This window comes from Lycium barbarum, chromosome 1, assembly GCF_019175385.1.
Source record: "Lycium barbarum isolate Lr01 chromosome 1, ASM1917538v2, whole genome shotgun sequence".
In the NCBI taxonomy this organism is placed as follows: domain Eukaryota; kingdom Viridiplantae; phylum Streptophyta; class Magnoliopsida; order Solanales; family Solanaceae; genus Lycium; species Lycium barbarum.
In genome coordinates this window covers 10,916,399-10,934,086 of record NC_083337.1, presented here as the reverse complement: position 1 = coordinate 10,934,086, position 17,688 = coordinate 10,916,399, and the positions used below count along the sequence as shown (strand labels likewise).

At 32.6% G+C, this 17,688-nt stretch overlaps 1 non-coding gene across 1 annotated transcript; it reads right to left on the bottom strand.

Annotated features, from left to right (window-relative positions):
• Positions 1-7,605: 7,605 nt before the first annotated feature.
• Positions 7,606-7,685, bottom strand: TRNAL-UAG (transfer RNA leucine (anticodon UAG)). The gene has a single exon. It is a non-coding gene; the product is annotated as a tRNA-Leu (tRNA).
• Between the last annotated feature and the right edge of the window lie 10,003 nt (positions 7,686-17,688).

Here is a 17,688-nt window from a genome sequence, read left to right as displayed (position 1 = left end):
GGACGAGCGTAGGACGCAACCAAGGAATGTAAAGTCTTTTCCTTCTTTCTTAGGCATGTTCTAAATGTAATAGGCTCAGACGCGAGCCTCAGAAACGACCCTGTTCCTCGAAATTCGATATTGAAATTGGCTCTAAATCTTTCAGTAAGATTGAACTAGTTTCCTCTAAATTGCCGCCAAATTGACCTATAAGTTTTCAACGTTTGCTAATGGAGCCGGAATGCCCTAAAACTCTCATGAACGACTCCATATTACTTATGATCCATAATTTCATGTATGTCCACTCGGCTCGGCCCAAGGTGGGCCCACAAAACATTGGCATTTTCTGTATGGTTCCGATTAACCCATTTCTGTCCGAAACTCACAGGTAACTCTTGGTTATTATTCTGTCCGCTATATGACAAGCGTTATGGCTATCATTATGAGTCTCATAATATATTCTGACGTCTGGAGCGGTTCTAGACATTTTATTTTGATATAATCTGTCGTGCCATTCCAAATGACATTTATGCGTATCTACTATGGATTTTGTCCGATTATTCGATTTGACCTATCATCTGGACTATTTCCGTTTCATTGAGTCTGTATGCATATGGTTTCTCATTAATCTGTTCGTGGATGCCTCAATGCTTCATTCACTGCGCCCGGGCCAGGTTCTGTTACTCGTTCACATTCCACTGCATTGTTCACCGCGTCCCTCGGTGTGCGGGCAGGGTTCTGTTTACATCTGTATATGATTTGATAATGTGTTTGTATGGGGATGGCGGCCAGGATGGCATATGATCTGATCTGTCTGTCCACCGCGTCCCGTACTAAGAGGGACGGGATCTGTTACCGCGTCCCTTATTAAAAGGCCGGGATCTGATATGTATGTATATGCTTATGACTCTGCATGCATGATTCTGTCTGTTACAGTTCTGTATGTCTGATCTGGAATATGATTCTGTCTGTCACACTTCTGGAAATCTGATCTGGATCATGACTCTGTCTGATGCATTTCCGTACGTCTGGTTCGGACTATGGTTCAGTCTGTCACATATTGTACATCTAACTCAGATTTCGAATTTGGTTAGTCACATTCTGCACTCCTGATCTGTGTTATGATTCTGTCAGCTATACTCTGTTCCTCTGATTCATATTACGGTTCTGTCGGCTATGCCCCGTGCATACGATATATATATATATATATTGTGTGAATCTGTTCGTACACTCTGTAGTTCTGCTTCGGTTTCGGGTTCGAGTTCGTCCGTTATATTTTTGTATTTCTGATTCAGATTATGATTATTGTTGTTACATTTCGGCTTTACATACTCAGTACATTTTCCGTACTCACCCCCTGTTCTTCGGGGGCTGCGCTACATGCCCGCAGGTACAGACGCACCGCGTGATACGCCACCAGTGTAGGATCTCCGTTCTGCGGTTTGGAATGCTCCCTTTTGATCCGGAGCTTATACTTTTGGTATATACCTTTTTCTGTTGTATATTCTGTACATATGTTTATGTGGGGTACGACGGGGCCCTGTCCCGTCATCTGATTCTGTTATGTCTGTTAGAGGCCTGTAGACATGTTTGCGGGTTTTGGGTTGTCACTGGTCTGGTAGGTACGTGTGAGATTGCGACTTAAGTGACCCTGCTTGCCATGATAGCCTCAACGGCTTCTGTATAAGTCTACGTATATAAATATGTTTTGTGCGATGTATGCTATATCCGTATGAACTTGTATATGTCTAATTCAATTAGTTGGTTAGTACGCTAACTCTGTCAGGTAGATTCGTATGGGTGCCCAGTTAGGACACCAGTCGCGGCCACGGGGTTGGGTCGTGACAGTAAGCAAATACCAATTAGGATAACCATCATCTTCTTTGTTTCCATCTTCGCATCTCGGACGTTTTCTACTACCAACTTCTTCTTTGTTTCCATCTTCGCATCTTGGACGTTTTCTACTATCTTCAACAGCAGCTGCTACTTCATTTACATTTTGTGATGCTTCATTAGAAGAAAACAAAATATCTCCGCGTTGAAAAGCATCATTAATTGCAGCAATTTCATTAAGTGCTTCTTTTTTTGCGCGGTCTTTATTTTCTTTCACATATTCCTTTTCAAACTGAGAAATAGTTTGAGTTTTATCAGACAATTGACTTGATGAAGAAACAGCAGCATCACAGAGCATATCGAGCATGGGAGATGTCTCATTTTTTGTAGACCTTGCTTTACAAGATTTCTTTTCGCTATGCAGTCGAACTAAACTTTCAACACAATGCATCACATAATCAAATTTACTTTCCAAACTGTCAAGTCTACTTTCTAAACAAGTTCTTTTAGCATTTTCAGAAGCTGCTACACCTGACTTTGTTTCATTATGTACACGAACTAAGCTATCCACAGCATTAATCGCGCCAACAAAATTTTTATCCAATTCTTCGAAACGGCTATCCAAAGACTACAAAAAAACGAAAAAAAAAGTATGCCGGAACCGGCAGAACTAAAGTCTGAAAATGAAAACAGTTTGCCGGTAGGGGCAGAATTCAAATATAACAGGAGAACTGTATGCCGGAAGGGGCAGATTTTAAGTTTACAAAACCAAAAAATATGCCTCAAGAGGCATAAACTTTCATTTCCAAAACCAAAACAGAGAAGACTGCAAAATGTGTTACCTACAAAAATTAGTCTCAAAATGAGAACAGTATGCCGGTAGGGGCAGAATTGAAAATATGAAAGGAGAAATGTATGCCGGAAGGGGCAGATTCTACGTTTGCAAAACTAAAAAGTATGGCTCAAGGGGCATAAACTTTAATTTCCATAACCAAAACAGAAAAGACTACAAAAATGCCTCCTACTAAAATACTATACCACAAGGCCTCTAACTCAGAATTCAGTTAAACAACCAAAAACACAAAAAGCAAAGTACAACTTACATCAACTATCTGAGAAGTAACTTCAGATGGCAAAACCGCACGGGAAGAACAAGGGCCTGAATCATCAGGAAATTTAAGTGCAACTGGATAATCCAGCATCTCTTGTTCCGTACCAACAACAGCATGGACAATAAATTTCTTGAATCTCTATAACACAATATAAACACATCAATTTAGACAAAAACACAAAAAATAACAAGAGGGAAAAAGAACCAAGAAAAAGAAGCATCAACAAAAGGGGAACACATACTTTTTCAGCATGGAAGAAATTATCAGTAATAACTTTATAATCAACTTGCTTTGAAGGACCCCAAGACAACATACGAGGAGACTTCAGACCATGAAAACTTGAAAACCCTCGAAAGATAGGGAAAACCTCCAACAACCACACATTTAAAGCGTAAGGGAAACCACTAATCATATAACGTGTAGATGGCGTGCTCTTGAAAGTCTTCACACAACCACGAATCGGCCGTACCAACCAATTAAAACTAAGAGAACCCCAAGGATAAGACACCCGAAGACTGTCATCGTCAATTATCTTCATTAGATGACCTTTAACAACACATTTCTCGTTACGACCCAACAAAACCCTCTCCAATATATAGACCTCGGCAAGTCTAACAGGATCACTAGATCTTTCCCAAAAACCACCAGTACGATTACTTAACTTGATCTGTAAAAAACTCCTAAGATCACACAACCTTATTCTATCCTGATTTGGAAAATAAAGTCTCAACAATCTATTTGGTCTGCTAGACACAACACTAAAACCGCCAACACAAGAATCCAACCCAGTAATAAGACGGAAAGACTCGGAATCAAATACACACACGCGATAAAAAATCATAAACTTTAACGCACTATCATTACTAGATGTAAGTTGCGATAAGATCAAGCAATGGAAAATACTATCACTCAGGCGGACATCAACCAAATCCATAAACTGTCCAAACACACCCTTTTTCAACAACTCCAATTGAGAGACACTCAAAAAGGACAAAATCAAACTCCGAAAATGAAAATCACCACTCCACATGCCACCTCCTTCAACCCAATGTTCAAACTTAACCAAGGGATGTTCCTCCTATAAAAGAAAAATTAATGTCAACAGAAACCAAGAGTTTAGATAAGAATAAACCAAAAATGAGAATGAAAATAATTAACATATACCATGATAAAAAATCAGCCCCTAGATTGGTACACAAATACCTGCATAATAGAAGAAAGAACCAAAACACATAAGATTGCATAAAAGGCCAACATTATTAACAAAACAACACCAAAACACATAAAGATTGCATAAAAACCAAAATTATTAACAAGACAACACCAAAAAACCAAGACACACATAAATTAACTTAATTCATGAAGTTATGCCGGAACAGGCAAAACTTTATGGCTGAACCGGCATAACTTCAGTTTCAAAAAGCAACAACTCTGCCGGACCCGGCATATGTTGCCTCAGACAAACACATTCTTCACAAAACCTAGATTACTAAACAAAAACAATAGCAACAACATAAAACAGCTGTTCACAGACAAAACTTCAAAGATTCAACAAAGAGAAAACCAAAACGCATATCAAAATCAACTAAAACATATTACGACATTCATAATACGACATTCAAAAAACCAGAATATATACATGGGGAACGAAACTAAAGTTCAAAAAATCATACAGACACTGTAACAAAAACACTATAATTTTAAATAAAAAAGGATCAATTAAATATAAAAAACGACGAAGACAAAGATATCAATTCAACATAAAAACAAATATTGAAATATCAATTCAACATAAAAACAAATATTGAAACGAGCAAAATATCCAAATTCGTACCTAAATTTTAGAACAGATAAGACAGACACAAAACAGACGAGGAACGAAGAAGCAAAAAAAGAAAAGAAAAGGGCAAATGACGAAATAGAAAGGGTTTTAATGGGGTAAGGGTAATTTCGTCAAAAAATATTCATTAAACAGGCGGCAGGGGCAAAAATTAACGAAGGCATAAATGAAGGGCAAAATATAAAGACCAGCCCAAAAGAAGGGCACTCCGCGCAAAAAATTGATTCATGAAACATAACACATTAATTAAAACATATTTATATATTTTATAAAAGATTAATCTAACGTGATAAATTAAACATAAATATCAAACAGTCTTAAAATGGTATAATTTCAGTATAGTAAGATCGTAAAATATAGTAGAAAAATAATCGAACGTGATAATTAAACCACAAATGTCAAAATCTTAAAAGTGAGATGATCTACAAACACAACAGCTATGAAAGGTTACATTGATGCACTTCAAAACAATAACACCTGTAAAATCACTACTCTACCAGTTGGAAAAGTTCATACAGGATGTAAATGGATCGACAAAATTACTACTCTAAATCTGTTCAAATAAAACACAAAAATTGATTTAAAAAAAGCATAATTTTTTTTACTTAAGTAGTTGGAAAAATCCGTATCAGCATCCTCCATACTCTAAAATCGATTTCACCTCTATGAATAGGTATTCCAACCATTTGGCTGGCAGGCAACTAAATTAGGAGTCAATAAACCTTCCAAATCTAATTTGATGTTTAAAGAACTCAACTTTCAGCAAAATTAAAGCAAAAATAGAGAATCTCATTTGTAAAATCCAACTAATTAAAAACCCAAACAAGAATCCAATATTGAAACGCATATAGCTAGACTAATTAACTACTCAAGCAAGAACCAGTATTGAAACGCATATAGCTAGTTTTAAATATTTTCATCATTTTCGTGCTTTTAAACTTTGATATGATATTTTGAAACTTGTTGGTATGGTTTGAATGGAGAGTCGAGTGGCTCGGGTGAGTTTTGGCGCATCTCAAAATAAGTCGACATTGTAAATTATGTTTAATAAATAAATTGAATCTACTGAACTAATTAGAGACATTATTTAAATAGTGAATTCAAAAAGGACCATTTCAATGCAAATTGTGGAGAGCACACTGAACTCAGAGATAACAACCAAAATATGATGGTTATTGGAACAAATGACGTGAATGATGAAGGAAGGTGAAAGAGAACTTTTCAAAGGAAATAATGATACTACACTACTCGTTCTAGTTTATTATGTGAAAAGACTTTATTATGTCAACTATTTAAATCAAGAAGTTACAATTGGTCAAATAATATGAAAGGAATTAATTACTTAGCCAAACTGACTTATAAGTGTTTTTCGACTTATATATGTATTTGGTAAATATTAAAGTGTTTTAAAGTCAAGTGCTTATAAGCTAAAAATCAGGCATAAGTCATAAGCTAGTCAGCTCAACTTGTAATTTTTCAGCTTATAAGCATTTTTAGTTTGACCAAAATTAATACAATTTTATCCTTAATTATCGTTTCTAATTATCGTTTGAAGTTAAAATTAATATAATTATCATTTGAAGTTCCTAAGGGGTCGTTTGGTTGGAAACAAGTTGTCCCAGGATAACTTATTCTGGGATTAGTTATCTCGGGATTAGTTATTTCACCCTTCCACAGGAATAAAATAACACTACAATCCCCGGATTAGTTATGCCGCGATTTTATCCCAACCAAACGTGGAATAAACTCATCTCAAATATAATCTCGGAATTATTTATCCTTATCTCTCGTACCAAGTGAGCCCTTAGCCTCTTCGTAACTTTTGTCTTCACTTTTTTTTTTTACGACCCCTTTCGAACACCAATGCATTCCGCCATGATTGTGTGTTTGCAGCGGTGGGAGTGTGATATTTGCAAAGAGCTGCTTTAATTATTTTCATTTATTTTATTGTTTAATTTTTTAGATCATCACATAATGTAAGTTCATTCATACATTTTGAAACTAAAAAAGAAGGAAGTAATTTCACCAATATTATTTAATGAACTTATCATTCATTGGGACAAAAAGAAGACACCAGACTTGTTCTTTATCTGGTTTTGATTAATATTTAAATCACAATTATTTTGTTTTAGCTAATTACTAAAGAACTTATATTTATATAAAAATAATCTTATATGATCAATAAAACTAAAATTAAAATGAGTTTTATCTGTATTTTAGTCAAATTGAAATTTAAAATATTATACTAATATACTCCTTGGTAGTGTAAACAATTTTATGGACATTGAAGACATTTCAACGGAAAAAGGTGCTTATCAGCAATTTTATATATTAAATATTTCTGCTTATTGTCAGTTTCAGCACTTCTATCCAAATACGTAACTATTTATTTATTAAATCAGTTTCAACGTTAAAAAATATTTATCGGCACTTAATGCTTATCAATCACTTTGACAAGCCAAATGGGCTCCTAGTCTCCTTTAAAATAGGCCTATTTTTCTCCAGATTTGACCAGTAAAAATGCGGTTCTTATCTTTAAATCTCTCGTGATATTTTATTGCATGTAAATAAAATGTGGAACCATAAATAGAAATCAAGTATTTTTTGAATTCTTTAATTTATTTTTGATTTTTATTAAGTTCAACTAATTTCATTTCTACATAACTTCTTTTTTTTTTAAAAAAAAAAAAAAGAAGATAAATTTCTATTATCAAACATCTCATTAATTACAAAATATAAGCTTTAAATTTTATTATTTTAAATATAAAAAAGTCTTTTTAATCTATCTAAACAAAATACACATAAACGAGTTAAAGGGCATAAAAGAAGACAACTTCGAAATGACAGCTGTGGGATTTGAACCCACGCCCTTTCGGACCAGAGCCTAAATCTGGCGCCTTAGACCACTCGGCCAAACTGTCATGTTGTTTTATAACTTTCTTATGATTATATTTATTCCGGTTTTGAAGATCCCCATAATAAATGGCACCTATATTAAATTCAGATTAAAAACGAGATTTTACTCATAGGACAAAATCTATTCACCCATTGATTAAACACTAGTCCATTTTTAACATCTACTTAAACAGGGAAAGATTCAAATTCAAATTTAAACCATAGTTATACTTTGTTTTTCTTTCTTTTAATTTGATTAAAGCCTTAGTCCTGTTCGTTTATTCATTTAACTCATTTTTGTTTCGCTCCTTTCCAACAACTCTAACACCGTTCATATGCATCTAAGTTTTATACTATATGATTTATAGATGTGAAATATTTGGCACAACCACTAATAAAATTACTTAATATAATTAGTTAAGAGAGTTATTTGACTAAATTACCCTTTATTTCTACTTAATATCAATTAAGAAATATTGAAAGACTTTTTAAAAATTTATTCAGATTATTTATTAGACAAGGGTAAGTTTAGAATTTTTTTATTATATCTTTTTTATTTTTTTTAAAACACTTATTTGGATTAAATATAGAAGGTTAGATCACTTATTATGAATCGCGGGAATATAAAGGTCAAAGTTAGGCATCCCTAAAACCTCTTCCCTAAGGGGTTGTTTGATAGCAATTAGAGTTATGCATGTATTAGTAATATAGAAATTAGTTATGAAGGAATTTATATATTACTTTATGCGGGGTTTAGTTTTTTATGTATTAATTATTCCATCTTCTATATATACTGCATAAAATAATATATAGATTGCCTCATTACTTATATATGTATTAATTATGCGGGTTTCTAAATTGCAAACCAAACACTGTATTACGTGTATTGAATTTTACACATACCAAAAGAGTGTTATCAAGCATGATATTACTTACGCAAGATTTAATATATGAATAACTTGGCTCCTAACCAGCGTCCAAACGACCCCTAAGAAGTTTAAGTATAGAGAGAGCTCACTACTAGGCGCTAGCCAATCATTTCGGGTCAACCATGAGAATTAGAAATATGAAACCCTTTATTATTCGATAGAAATTCAGATTAGTCGAGCCATAGATTTCTAATGCAAGATGATTTCAGATTAAGCCTTGAACAGACACTAATCGTTTCATTTTAGAAAGATTTGTATTGCTAATTTCCAAAATTCTGAAGAGAGGGCATTCACATTTCCTCCACCGACAATTGTAATACTCCCTCCATCTCAATTTATGTAATATAGTTTGATTGGGCACGAAGTTTAAAAAATAAAGGAAGACTTTTGAATCTTGTGGTCTAAAATAAGCCAAAGATATTTGTGTGGTTATAGATCATCTCGTTAAGCGTGAAAAGTTTAGTTTAAATTTAAATTGTTGCCAAATAAGGAAATGCATCATTCTTTTTTAAAAAGACTAAAAAGGAAAGTTTATCACATAAATTGAGATATACGGAATATGTTAATCTCTAATGTGAGCGATGTGATTAGCGTATATAAATCCTACTTGCTTAATAAAGTGGACTGATATGAGAATCAATTTATATATAGTCAAAATCATGCTGATAAAATTAACTAGTTTTCTGGCCTCGAGGTCCTGAGTATCTGACTTTCAGTTTCATGAATTCATCTTTGATTTTTTTTATTTTTTTTTTAGCTTCACCTGCATTTAATTTGGATGTTAGATTTCAAATTCAAACAAAGTCCATTAAAAAGTTTCTATAAGCAGTAACAAAGTCAGAAATATCGCTAAGGATGTTTGAGATTTTATATATACGTACAAAAATAATATTCAATGTTAAACTAATCACTCTTCGTCGATGTGGCTTCGCGTGCAATCATTTTCAACAAAAATGCATTTTGATCTTTACATCTTTTGAATATTTACATATCAATCGTAGCGTAGTAAGGTTAAAACTTTGAATTATTTTTTCTAATAATCCACTTTGTTATACACCACTTAATTAGAACCATAATATTTAGTGGCTAAACAAAAGCCAGTGTTTTGTTTATTGGAGTAATCTGTCATTTTTCTTTTTCCAAGGCAAAGCCTCGTCGTATCACATGTATCTTTCGAAAATTTAACACATAGTTAGTTCTCACATTGGGCATTTTGCCCATAAAATCGTTTGCATCCTTTCACTTGATTGTAGCATTGGCTAATGGGAGCACTGGTATGTTGGTCGTCCTCATTATTATATTAATAATAATAATAATAATAATAATTTTCACTAGTATTTGCAAATATTGGTTTGATCATTAGTATTAATAAATACTAAACCTTAGTATTTGAGCTGGTGAATTATTGAAAAGACTTGCTTTAAGAGTAATTAAAGTGAAATAATAGTTTAATTTTCACTCGCAATCTTTAACTCTATTGTTTCCTAGTGAAATTCATGTATAAATAAAATTTCGACTCCCAAATACTCTTTTTTTAGCGTTAACAAACATTATTCTTTTTTTCAGCTTCACCAAATTATTGGCAAAATGCCTAGATTGAATTCCTGCTTTATCAACCCTTATTTAATGGAAGTTTATTGTTTTAGTCGGACGGCTAAAAATATTTACGCACGCCTAGTTGTAACCCTTTGTAGCCAGAACAAGCAATATACTCAATGTATAACAAGTGTATACAAAATGTATAATAATTGTCTAATTAATATATATATATATATATATATATATATATATATATATATATATATATATATATATATATATATATATATATGGTATACACACTGATTATACACAAATTATACAATAATTATACTGGATAAAGTTGTTAAAACATAAAAATTAGGGTTATTTTTAAATGGGCCTTGTAGTGTTAAAATCCCTTAATTTGTCGATTAAACCACTTTTCTATGAAAACTAAACATAACAACTAACAATGAGCCTATTTGGATGACTTATTTTAAGCAGTTTATAAGCTGCAAACAACTTATAAGCTAAAAAAAAATAAGTTGGGGTAGCCCAACTTTTTTGTTTTTGGCTTATAAGCTGTTTTCAGCTTATAAGCTGCTTTAGATAAGTTAAGTCAAACGGGCTCAATTATTTTTTTTTGAGCTTATTTTAAGCACAAAATGACTTTAGGCTGACCAGTCAAATACTCAGAAAAGCTGAAAACAACTTATAAGCAACTTATAAGCCAATCCAAACGGGTCAATATCTCTTTTCTCGTTGTTTAAAGTTTTAGTAAAGAACATTTTTCGTAATCTAATATAATATGACAGCATTGCGGAGTCTCACCTTCAATAAAATATTTTATGCTTAACCCAGAAAGGAAAAAAGAAAGCAAAACCACATTTGAGGAGTTATAGTGTCAAATTAAAAATCTATATATAATATAAAGCTAGGCATAGACAAGGTGATGTGGCACCTCTCTATGGCCTAGAAAGCTATTTATCTTTTTTCTCCTTTTTTTGACATTTTATCTTTATATTTCCTATTAATTATTTATTTTCTTCTTCCTACAGAAAAAATGTATTAATGGTCAATTATAAGGGTTGTAACGTTTTATTATGAATGGGTGTAACTGTTCTTTTTATTAGGAGAAGATAATGGTGAAGGGTGGTTCATGTTCCCTTTCATTTTTTTACCACTTACTATAATTTTAGTTACCCTCCCATTAACAACTCCAAAGCTATTAGGAAGATATGATCACATTCCTGAAGACCATGTTATGGCTTTGGATTCGGTAAGTACTATATTTTTCTTTACTTATCTTATCCCTTCCTTTATGTAGTTGTCTATGTCTTCTTAGTATTTTTTTTGTTGCCACATGTTTACTTATTGGACAGGGGCCGGTAAGATTCGACGTATCTATGCGATTACAGATAAAGGAAAAAATCTCAGACGATAGATATGGTGCAAATTCTGTCCGAAACTATTTTTTCACCATTTTATGTCTCTTTGGAGCTTGTGTCTAACAGATCTTGACAGTGGAAGTACTTAGGGCGATACTTGCTGAAAAGGTTAGCCATCAACAAACTTCTTAAGTCTCATGGAATTGCAAACATTTTTCGTTGGTTGTCCCTTTGTTCTTTAAAAATTTATTTGAATAGTATTGAGGTCATACCATAAAAAAATAAAATTTATCCGAATAATATTGAAGTTATTGCATTAAAACATAGTGCAGGAGAATTTTATAAGAATCACAACAATTCTTAAGGCATATATATGGCCTGAGAAAAAGAAATCTAGAACGTAAATTAATTATAGTACTTGAGTTTGTCTTTTCTATCATTGCAAAAATTGTTTCATCTTGATTTTCATTATTAAATCTTCACTATCAATGAGGTGAAGAGCACTTTGTTATCCGCTCTTCAAATATCCAAAGCTGCAACAACGTAGCACCTTTTGTTGTTTGTGGTGGTTCACCTACTAAGGTTCTCTAAAGTAATTGTTAATTCTTTTTATTGTTATTACTTCTCAATTGACGAGTTGTCTTTTTCTTAAATTTTTTTTCTCTCACTTCATTTATATGCTTAATTACGCTATTCTCTTTTAATTTGTTCATAACAGCTATTAAGGGAATCATAAAGTGGTGACGGTACTTACTTGGCTTGGTATTAGGTGCTTGACTTAATATTCAGGTTCCAATGTCGATTATTTGACTACATGAGCCATGAGATGCCACTGGCATTTTCGCTTGCATGATTTCCGTAGAAAGCATAACATGTACTACCTAAACATTATCCATGGAGATTTATTTGCCCCCACTCCCCTTTGCTTATCTATGCTTTAAAGTTTCTTATTGGATTTTATTTTAATGTATTTTTTCCTTTTGTTTTTTCACTATTTGTTGAATTAACTTTTTTCACTCTTATATCAAGCCACAATCAATTTAAATTTAATAATGGCATATGACTGTACAAATAACTTGTGTGTGCTATCCTAAAGCTTCGGTAATTTGGTAACACGAGCGCGCATATATATATATATATATATATATATATATATATATATATATATATATATATATATATATATATAGCAGTGCCTATTATATCTATTGATAACGTCCAAATACACTCCTCAAAGAGAAAGTGTACACGGTCGTATGCAATATATTTACCCAACTATGAGTCGGGGTCGATCCCACAGGGAACAATGTGCTAGGCGATTAAGAAAGTAAGGAACTTTCACCAACTACGCTAAAGCCAAACGATAGATAATATTTTGGTTTTTGTTTGAGAAAATTATAACTAATGCGGAAATGTAAACTAACCTAGAAAGCGAGTAAAATGATCAATGGCCACAAGCATGGATAATAGGAGATTACACTCAAGTAACGATCCAACGTATTTTACGATTTTACAACTAAGAGCGGATTTGTGTTGATAGATAATGATATCTAAAATCTCATTGAAAGTCTTCCAACCAAATCAATGAATTTCACTCTAAGCTTTTCCAAGCCTTAGAGTGTGATATTAGGTACAATCAATTTAACCTCAAGTAACTATCCTCTTCCGAGCTCAAGTTATTAGATGAGTTTAATGACCCAAATTCTTGTTAATTAATCTTTCCCAACCTAGATTTCCTCTTCCAAGCTCAATCTAAGTAAATGGGTGAGTCCTAGGGTTAGCTACTCCCTTTGGAAACATTCAAGAATGAGATTAATTAAATCAACAAAGACCCACTTCAATAGCAATAAAAATCATTCAATACATAAGCAAAACAAGAGTTTCAATCCAAACTTTCACAATCAAGATTCAAGTAATGGAATAAATACTACACACTTAGATATGCAATACAAAACAAGGAATTGAAGAAAGGATTAAGAAATATCTCATTGAAGTGCTTCCAATCTTCTCCTCCAATATTGTAGAAAAACCCTAGCCTCCAAAACTTGCAAAATGACCAAAGATAGAAAATGTTTTGCCCTAGCCTCTCTTTTGTAGCTCCCCCCAATTTTTCCAAGTCCAAAAATGTCAAAATCTGCCCCCATATTTCTGTTTTTGCAATTCTGCCCGTTTTTTGCAAAACTGTCCACTTTTGACAGTTTTGCAAATCTGTCCCGTTTTTGCAAAACTGTCCAGTTTTGACAGTTTTGCAAAAATGTCCAGTTTGACCTCTTTTTGACTTTCTTTTCACTTGGTTTCTTCCGATCACTCATTTCATCTACTTGGCTTGTTTTGCTCTATTTTGTTCCATTTTGGTACATTTTGATCCATTTTGCTCTTTTATGCTCTCCGGGCATCTTTTCCTACAAAACAACATAAAAACACAAAAAGTAACAACAAAAGTGCTTAAGGAGTCACAAAAGGTTAAGGAATTAGCGTCGAATATCGCGTAATTTCACGACTCATCAACACATTATCATAAAAGAAAACATATTATATTGATATGACCGATTATGATCCTCTTCATTCTCATAATAAAAGAATAGTGGTTTGCTTATCATTTCGTAATACTTTTTTCTTTTTAATGTTAATTATATCATCGTTTTATGATTACTCATTTTAGTTTAAGAGTGCTCTTGAAAGAGTAAAGAAGGGTTTGACTCACGGGATTACAATAATGATCAGAGATTGCGCATTTTTTCCACGGGATCGAAGTCGTGAAAGCGGTTTATAATGTCAGTGATATGTAGTAAAGATTCCGTTTTTGTGCAGTGGTGAGTGAATACTTGCAACAATCAGTAATGGAAAGGAAATATCCTTTCAATTTGAAAAAACAACCTTTTATTCAATTTGATCTTTTTTCGTTGTTGCTTTTCCTCAATATTATAGCAATATTTAATGTTTCTTTGAACCTAAGATCAATTTGTTTTGGTCTTTGTTTAAAGTACGCAGTAGATATTGCATTTGATGAGAATGTTCCCAATTACAAACAGCAATTACAACATTAGTGGGTTAGTTGAATATACAGTAGTATGTTATCATTAGTTAGATGTGGTGCAGCAGATGAACTGCTCATCTCTTAATCAGAGGTCTCATGTTCGAGCTCTAAGTACGGAAAAATCCTTGGTAGGGGGCGTTTTCATTCGAATGAGACCCTAGGCGGCGAATTCGGATCTCGGGCTCCAATGCGGATACCGGACACCGGGTGGAAAACAAAAAAAAAATTAGTTGAATAAATTTATGTTTTATTCAACCGCGCGAAGCGCGGATAAATTTACTAGTAAATAAATAAACAAATAAATAAAAGTTCACATTTTCTAACTGTTTATACTTAGCTACGTGAATTTATAATGCGATGCCCTTTTTCTTTTCTTTCTGTTTTCTTTTAACTGCAAAATGAATAGTTAAAGAACTAATCAATGGTTCTCCGAGATCTAGCTAATGAGTAATGACCTTAGCAAAATCCAGTTGTCAAATCGAGAAGTTTCTATTATTATAAACTTTAACACTAATCAAATGCAGTCATGTTCATATTTAGAGTTGACTTCCAATTTCATCCACCAGTATCATATTCCATGGCCAATTTTTAATGTAGTACTATAATATTTGCATTTTCTCGCAATTCTTTTCTCCAAGTTGTCGGTCTTAGTGGTTTTTGTGATCATCTGGACAGTGGCGTACGCAAAAAATTTCATAAGCAGTATCACCATGTAAAATAATGAACAACTGAATAACTTACTATAATGATATCATATTATAAAAAGACAACTCAAATCATATTAATAAAACATAGGTAAAGAAACAATAAAACATAGGTAAATTTAAATATCAATATAATGAACACTAAATAATTTCATTGTAGAAATTAGAAAGAGAGTAAATTATTGTCATGAAAAAATTGCAAGCACTTAATAAAATATTATGGTGAAGAAAAGAATTTTTAAGGTTATGACTTATGAATTCTTTTTAGAGTTTTAGCTTTTAAGAGCCTGTTTGGATGGGCTTATGCCTATAAGCTGCGTAGTCTAACTTATTTTTTTTGGCTTATAAGTTGTTTTCAGCTTATAAGCTGCTTTAGATAAGTTAAGTCAAATGGGTCCAATTATTTTTTTGAGCTTATTTTAAGCACAAAATGACTTTAAGCTGGCCAGCCAAACACTCAAAAAAGCTGAAAACAACTTATAAGCCAATCCAAACGGGCTCTAAGTTACTTGACCAATTTTGTATAGAATTAGAGTAGGAAATGGCTAAGTTATTTTACTAGTTTCAAATTATAGTAGAAGCAAAAAGATTAAGCAGGCGGGTTTGAACCCGCCACCTTGCCTTCAAGATGGAGCTCCTTACCAACAGACCATCGCAGCCTTTGTGTTGAAGCAGAGTCACATTATTATTTTTACCTTTTACTTTTGTTCCATTTATTTTTTTATATATGTATATTTAGTAAAAAAAAATCGACGAAGCAGTGTCACGTGACACCCCTCGGACCAACATAAATCCACCCCTGCATCTGGACAATATTGTTCTTCTGAATATCCAAAATCAAACTTCACATTTGCCCTCATTTAATATTGGGTTCAGCTACCTTCTGACCTATTTGACCAAACTTCTAAAATCAACTTATTTTAAAAAGTATTTTTTCTAAAGTGCTTATAAAAAAATTCTGGCGAAAATCAGTTTGTGTTTGACCAATTAATTTAAAAAACACTTTTGATCAGCAATTTGTGTTTGGCCAAGCTTTTAAAAAATATTTTTAAGTGTATTTTTTTCAAAAGTGCTTTTGGATAGAAGCTACTCCCTCCGTCCCAATTTGTTTGACACTTTTTGCTTTTCGAGAGTTAAACGAATTATTTTTTTACTGCAATATTTTCAAATGTCTTTTAAATAATTTAAATTATTAATTATGGTGACTTATAATATTTTTTATGTAGTTTCCAAATGTGTAAATTTTATATGGAAAAATTTAAAGATTCTATGTTCAACCGCACAGTCAAAATTAAGAAGTTTGACTCTCGAAAAACGAAAAGTGTCAAACAAATTGGGACAGAGGGAGTATTTTTTTTAGCTTCTGAAAATTGATTATACTACTCCCCATAAACACTTATTTTCTCCTAAAAGCTTGGTCAAACACCTGAATGTTTTTAAATAAGCACTTATTAAAAAAAAATAAGCACCTTTGGGGAAAAATAAGTTTGGCCAAACAGGCTAAAATTCTATTTATTTTAAAAAGTGTTTTTAATCAAAAGTATTCTTTAAAAAAGTACATTTTGAGAATAACTGTTTGTGTTTAGTAAATCAATTTCAAAAGCCATTTGTGTGATTTGTGTTTGGTTAAGTTTTCAAAAGTGTTTCCGGAAAAAAAACTATTTTTTTAGCATATTTTAAAAAAAAAAAAAAAAAAACACAAGCGCTTTAGACTTTTCAGAAGGTTGGCTAAATCTATATATAATATAAAGCTAGGGATTGACAAGGTGATGTGGCACCTCTCTATGCCCTAGAAACCTATTTATCTTTTTTCTCCATTTTTGGCTTTTTCTACCATTTGTTTTCAATTTTTCCTATTTCTTATTCATTCATTTATGTGTTACCACTAGGGATTGACAAGGTGATGTGGCACCTCTCTATGCCCTAGAAACCTATTTATCTTTTTTCTCCATTTTTGGCTTTTTCTACCATTTGTTTTCAATTTTTCCTATTTCTTATTCATTCATTTATGTGTTACCATTAATTACACATTATTCTTTCTTAACCATTTCTAAGAAACTGAAAAGCCACTCCACTTCATACAATCTCGTAGAAATTCCCTCACTCTCTTCATTGTCTAATGTCTAATAAATCATTCCATTTTAACATTTGTAACAGCAAAAAACGGAAACTTCATTGTGCTATTTATTGGCTTTAACAATTTGCCATATTCATCAAAATACATAACTGTCTTCTTTCACTATTTGTATGAGCATAAAGAACAAGGCTACATGTATTCTTTAGGCTTTACCCTCATCTTGTGGCGGAAGGCAGAAATATGAAAGCGAGGGTTTTGGTCTTTTCTTGTTTTCTTAATCATCAAAAAAAAAAGTGTGGTGATTCTCCAAACTTGTGGATTTTTTTTAAAGAAATCTTAAAGTTGTATTTTTCTGTTTGTGTTTGCTAGGTTT